This window comes from Arachis ipaensis, chromosome B2, assembly GCF_059453495.1.
Source record: "Arachis ipaensis isolate K30076 ecotype BB chromosome B2, ASM5945349v1, whole genome shotgun sequence".
Lineage (NCBI taxonomy): Eukaryota > Viridiplantae > Streptophyta > Magnoliopsida > Fabales > Fabaceae > Arachis > Arachis ipaensis.
In genome coordinates, this window is record NC_142437.1 from 109,018,013 (window position 1) to 109,024,120 (window position 6,108).

Here is a 6,108-nt window from a genome sequence, read left to right on the forward strand (position 1 = left end):
ATGCCAATAGATGAGCAAAATATGGTTAAGAGCGGGGGCATGTAGTCGGATATAATGAACATTGGATATAATAATGGTTAAAGATTGAATGTGTCCCATAAACGATTGAGAGAACTGGCCAATTCTTTTTATTTATATAATAGCTCCCTGGACGCACGATACGAAAAAATCAAGATCACCCCTGATAAGATAATGGATGCCCTTGGCTTGAATACATCTGGTAAAAATCCCTTTTGTAATATATTCTATCAATAAAATTTTGGTTTTTTTTACATTAGTTCTGTGTTATTAAAATATTTTTGCTGTTGTTGTAGAGGATTGCTTTTCGAACAAAATTGTCTATAAAAAAAATCAATGAGCAGAAGAAAGTTGTTGAAAGCTTTAAAGGTTGTTCTTTATCATTTTTGACAAAGTCTTTGATTGACATGAATGTGGAGAAACCGAAAAATCAACTAAAATTTTAGAGTACATTCATCCTCTTCATCCAAAAGTGCTTCTTGTTGCCAACAACAAGAAACAAAATTTTTCCGGTTCACATGTCTCCCATTCTTCATGTGAACAATATACAAGAATAAAATTGGGCTGCTCATGTGCTCAACTTCCTGATAAAAGAAATTAGAGGGCACAAATTGCAAAACAAATATTTAATAGATGACAGTCTCTTTGCGCTCATGATCATATATTTTCATGAATTCACATACATGATAGGCCGGTGGATAAAATTCCTAGACCACGGTAGGTGCAACATTGAACAAGGGAGAAGCTCGTTAAAAGGATAGAATGTAAGGCGAAAGATAAAATGGTAACTCAACATAAATCATTCCTTTAAATTTTAGTGTATTTGTTTAAAATATATTTTGCTAATTAAACAATTTTCTATTTTAGGGCCTCGTAAGAAGAGCACAACTAAAAGAACAATCAAAAGAAGAAAAAAAAAGAAGAAAAGAAACAAAAAAAATCTGTTATATTGAACTCATCTTTCGAAAGCGAAAGTGTTTCTGAGTATGAGTCTGATTTTGAATATGACTCTGAGGAGACACCAAAAAGAAGAAAACAACCCGAAAGATTGAAAAATATGTAAGTGTTACTTTTCGGTGTCTTTTGTAAATAATTATTTTGTTTATTTATCTCATGTGTTTGTACTTTTTCAAGATGGAATCCAAAAAGAGAAAGCATGTTATTGTGGATTCATTTTCTCAAATAGAGATTGAATTAGATGATGAATAAGATACTATTATTGTAATCCTATGTTCTATTTTTTCATCAAAATTTTCTTTATAAACAAAATTGTTAATTTAATTTTGTGTTATAAAAAAATATGTGTAAATGACTTTATCTACTGCAAAGACTTTTGTGATTGCCATTATTATTTGGAGCTCATCATCTCCTGAAGTTGAAATTGTTCAATCATGGCTACAAAACTTGAGGGTGGAGCTTATCTCTCTTCCTTTGTTGATGCTGTTTTGAAGTAACTGTCTTTACTTGATGTCAACTCAACTCCAATGGCAAAGAAGCTAGCTAACCAAAAGTTGATGCAAAGGCTGCAACTAAATCTCTATTCAGTTCGACCTATGCACGATGATGCTGAGCAGAAGATGATTAGAAATAAGGACTTTTATTAATAACAGCTTATAAATAAGTTATTTTTTTTTAGATTTTTAGTTATAAAAGTACTTATTTTAAACTTGTACTATTTGGATAAATGACTCAAAATACAATTTTTTTACACAAAGAAAATGGATATTAAAATAACGATGATAACAAATACCTTTTAATATTAAATGTTGATTTTACATAACTTAATCACTGAGATTTTATACCACACACAATGTTAACTACAAATTTAATAATAAAAAAAGAGTAGTAGAATAATAAAAAAAAAAATCCTAAAAGGAACATATGTAGTAGGTGGTTCAAATGGAACATTGTATGATAATAATAGTAGAGGATCAGTACTTTCAGCAGATGAAAATGATGGTGGAAGGCCAATACTTATAGCAGATGAAATATTGCGTAAAAATAATGGTGGAAGGCCAATCTTTCCAACAGAAACAAGAAATATTTTTCACAGAGCCAAGAATGAAAGTAGCTCAATGGTCTCTTTTATTTTGTAGTCAATTTTTTTAATGGGAGTGATAAAATAACTTTTCGAGAAGTAATATTTTTCTACTTTTTCAAAAGCTCTCAATTAACTTGTTGAAAAGTTAAAAATATTTCTCAAAAATGGTACCAAATACGCGTAATGTAAGTTTTCATAATCTAAAAAAAAAAAAAAAAAACTCTTGCTATTTCCCAAATGGGCTTCAAGAAATCAAGAAATGGCTTCTTGATCTCCAAGATGCTCTACATGGCTGATGACCTACTTGATGAACTTTCCACTAAAGCTGACGCTGCCACTCCCACTCAAAGGGATCTAGGTAACTATTCTTCCATGTATCACTCCATCGTTGATTCAATCTTAGAAGATAGTGATGATGATGATTATGAGATGGGAGTAGTTGACCTAGTTGATAAACTAGAGTCTATTGTTAAAGAGCAAAATGGTCTTCGTCTAAAAGGAGAGCCTGTCAAAGATCTAGAGGACATGTCATGGAGAATTGAGTTATCTCTGGTTGAAAGTTTTGAGATATTTGGAAGGGATAGTGATAAAGAAGCCATCGTAGATGATCTTGTTAGCTAAAATATCTGTGATCCCTATTGTGAAAATGGAAGGAGTTGGAAGAACTATCTTAGCTTAGTTGGTTTACAATGATGCCTGGATGAGAAATTTGACATTAAAGCATGGGTATGTGTTTTTGACCTGACATTGTTAAGGTTACAAAGACCTTAATAGAAGCAGCAAGTGGTAATTCTTAAAACGGGAATGATTTAGATTTACTTCAAACTGAGTTGAAGGATAAGTTGACGGGGAAGAAATTCTTAATAGTTTTGGATTAGGTGTGGATTGATAATGAGCAAAAAAATTTAAAAATATTGTAAGAATTTTATACATTATAATATTTTAGAAGTTCATCGCTCAACATATAATGAGCAAATTGTTTAGCAAACAAAAATAAAGAACCGTGATCATGAACTAAATTTTTTAAATAATTGTACAAAATATTAGGAGAAAAAATAAAAGGCATAAGATTATATGAGAAGAAATAAAAAAAAGTGCGAAGTGAATGTTAATTTATATAATAAATATAAATATAAGTAAAAATAAAAAGAGAAAATAAATTAAGTTTTATTAACATATTTATATATTAAAGAAAAATAACATTATAATTAAAGGTATAGAGTAACTTATATAGAAATAGAAAATAAATAAAAAATAAAAAATAAGGCTAAACACTACCTAAGAAGATTAAAAAGTAATATGTTAAAAAAAAGGTTTAATTACTCTGCAAGTCCCTATAGTTTCATCGAATTTTCAATTAGGTCCCTATACTTTTTTTCTTTTCAATTGGGTCCCTATAAATTATTTTTTTTCAATTTAGTCCCTATTAACGTTAAACGTCAAAAAATGTTAGTGAATTGTGAAATTATTTGTATACCCTTAGGGACCTAATTGAAAAGAAAAAAAAAAGAATAAGGACCTAATTGAAAATTTAGTAAAATTACAAATATTCAATGAAAGATATTATTATAATCCCTATTCAATGATTCTACGACATGAAAAATATTCCTATAATCCCTTTTATTTTGTCACTATCATTCTTTTGCTTATTGATATACAAATTGTACTAAAAATACCTTATATTTTTTCTTGACTTTTAAAATACCTTATGTTAAGAACATACAAAAAAAAGTAATGGATAAAATGAAACAGAAATAGTAGTAATAAGTATATATAAAATTCAGCTTCTATCATTCAAGTATTCATTATGATTATGTAACATTTTACATCTATGTGGATTCATGAAATATAATTTGTAAACCATAGAAAACCTCAAGGCTATTAAGTATTTGTGTTATTGAAATGTAAAATTTAAAAACAAAAACCATAAAAAAAAATGTAATTTCAATATAATACAGATAATCTGAAAATTAATTCTTGTGTTGCAGCCTCCCACTCTCTGTAAGTTTATTTCATCCATGTGATTAATAGAACTACTTCTGGAGGTTATTATAAATTAGGAATAGTTTCTGAATTGAAACTAGAAACTAGAACTTACATAAGCACTAAGCTATTATAATATGCAATGATGCATAAGCATAATAACCCTATTCTGTTGTCTGCATACAATTTTAGCCTAACTCCCTGCATTTCAATAATCATTGTTTATTACTTAAGTACCTAATTAATTATGAGTAATTGGTGAAGTTTAATTAATTACCTCACAAACCCGGCGTTCTATGGCTACTTATAAACAGTTAATTACTCTTTCCTTCTCGCTTGCTGTGGTTCAAAGCATATCCGTCTATATGCCTGATGAAATACTCCTATATATAAACAAATTCCAAAATAATTAAACTAGTTAATTCATCATTAAGATCACTGAGGAGAATCATATATAAATACCTGAAATGCATAGGCTTCATGGGAGCTAATGGAAGCATGGAAAATGACATACTGCATATCCGTTAAGGTGCAAACGGTATCAAACATGAGTCTGGGACGGTCCTTACAATCTATGCTTACAATTGAATAACCCTTTTCATCAACAGCTTTCAATCTTCACCATTCTCTTCACCATTATCAAACATGACGACCGACGCTCACGCCGCCAAGGAAAACGACGACGACGCAGATGAACGGTGGAGAAACGCCACTAATCCAGAGAGAAAGCACTGCCTAGGGTTCTTTAAGTTTGGAGCAAAATGCTAAGGGTAGTTTTGGCATTTTGAAAAAATGGAAGTGAGTTTAATTAGTTATTTTAATTCAAACACGAAAATATTCGATTTTTGAACAAAATATTCTGTTATCTTATACGATTTTGTTCCGGCAGGGACTAAATTGAAAAAAAATGTATAGGGACCTAATTGAAAAGAAAAAAAGTATAGGGACCTAATTGAAAATTCGGTGAAACTATAGAGACCAACAGAATAATTAAACCTAAAAAAAAATTATAAAATGACAATTTTACTAAAATATTTACGATAAAACTATAAAGGAAAATATGAAGAAAAGACGAAGAATACGTCGAGTACCTGTCTTTGGATCAACAGCAACGGATCCAATAACAATAACATCTACTTTTATCTTTTCATCTAACCCAATTGGCCGTCCGTGCTTGGCAACCCCAACAGAAGTGCAGGCTTCCTTGATGGTACCCGGAGGTAACATATTGGATTGAAGTATAGGGAAAAATCCTGCCCTTAAGCGTGGCTGAGGAATTAAAAACTTTTTATCTGAGAGATTGAGAAACACCAACTTGTTTCTCACCTCACCAAATATTTCTTTTCTTATTCTTTCATAGTTTTATTATGATATCAAAGTCCTTAAGGAGAATACATAAGTTATCATCTTTTCGGTGAGAAATCAGCGTGCTTCTTTTTATTGATAAAAATAATTTGGTTCTTGCTACTGATTTGATACTTTCTCACCTCTCCAAATAATCCATGTTTTTCGTCTTATCTTTCTAATTCCAATGGACTCAAATTACCGAGCTCTGCGTGCCCCCTGTCTTATCGCGCCCCTCTCTCTCATCGTGTTCTATACGCCCTCTGAAAATCACTCTTATCGCGCTCTACGCGCCCTCTGAAGATCGTTGCTTGCTCTTTCTCCCTCAAAAACAACATCTCCTTCTATGTTTTTGCATCACCGTGCCGCACGCATTTTTCTCAACCATTTCATTGGAACTTATCCAAGTTGTGGATTATTGACATCTTCCATCCACCAGCTTGTGGGGGCATATTAAATTCTTATTTTATTTTCATTTGTTATCTTATCTTTTTCTTTTAGAAACAAAATTTGTCATGCTTATCTCTTTTTAAGTCAGTTATGCTTATCTTTTTCTAATAGAATTATCTAGAGATTCTAGTTGTTTTAACTTATTTTGAATTTCAAAATCAGTTTAGCAACTAGTATAAATGGATAGCATTGTTCTCCCATAATATACAACAACATACAATAAAAATTATTCATCTTTTTTTTCTTATTCTTTCATAATTTATTAGTTTATG

At 30.6% G+C, this 6,108-nt stretch overlaps 1 long non-coding RNA gene across 1 annotated transcript; it reads right to left on the reverse strand.

Moving 5' to 3' along the window:
* Positions 1-1,449: 1,449 nt before the first annotated feature.
* LOC148575179 (uncharacterized) lies at positions 1,450-4,822 on the reverse strand. The gene is made up of 3 exons (XR_015904852.1): positions 4,505-4,822; positions 4,320-4,425; positions 1,450-1,569 (listed from the first exon to the last, which is right to left on the reverse strand). It is a non-coding gene; the product is annotated as an uncharacterized LOC148575179 (long non-coding RNA).
* Positions 4,823-6,108: the final 1,286 nt, after the last annotated feature.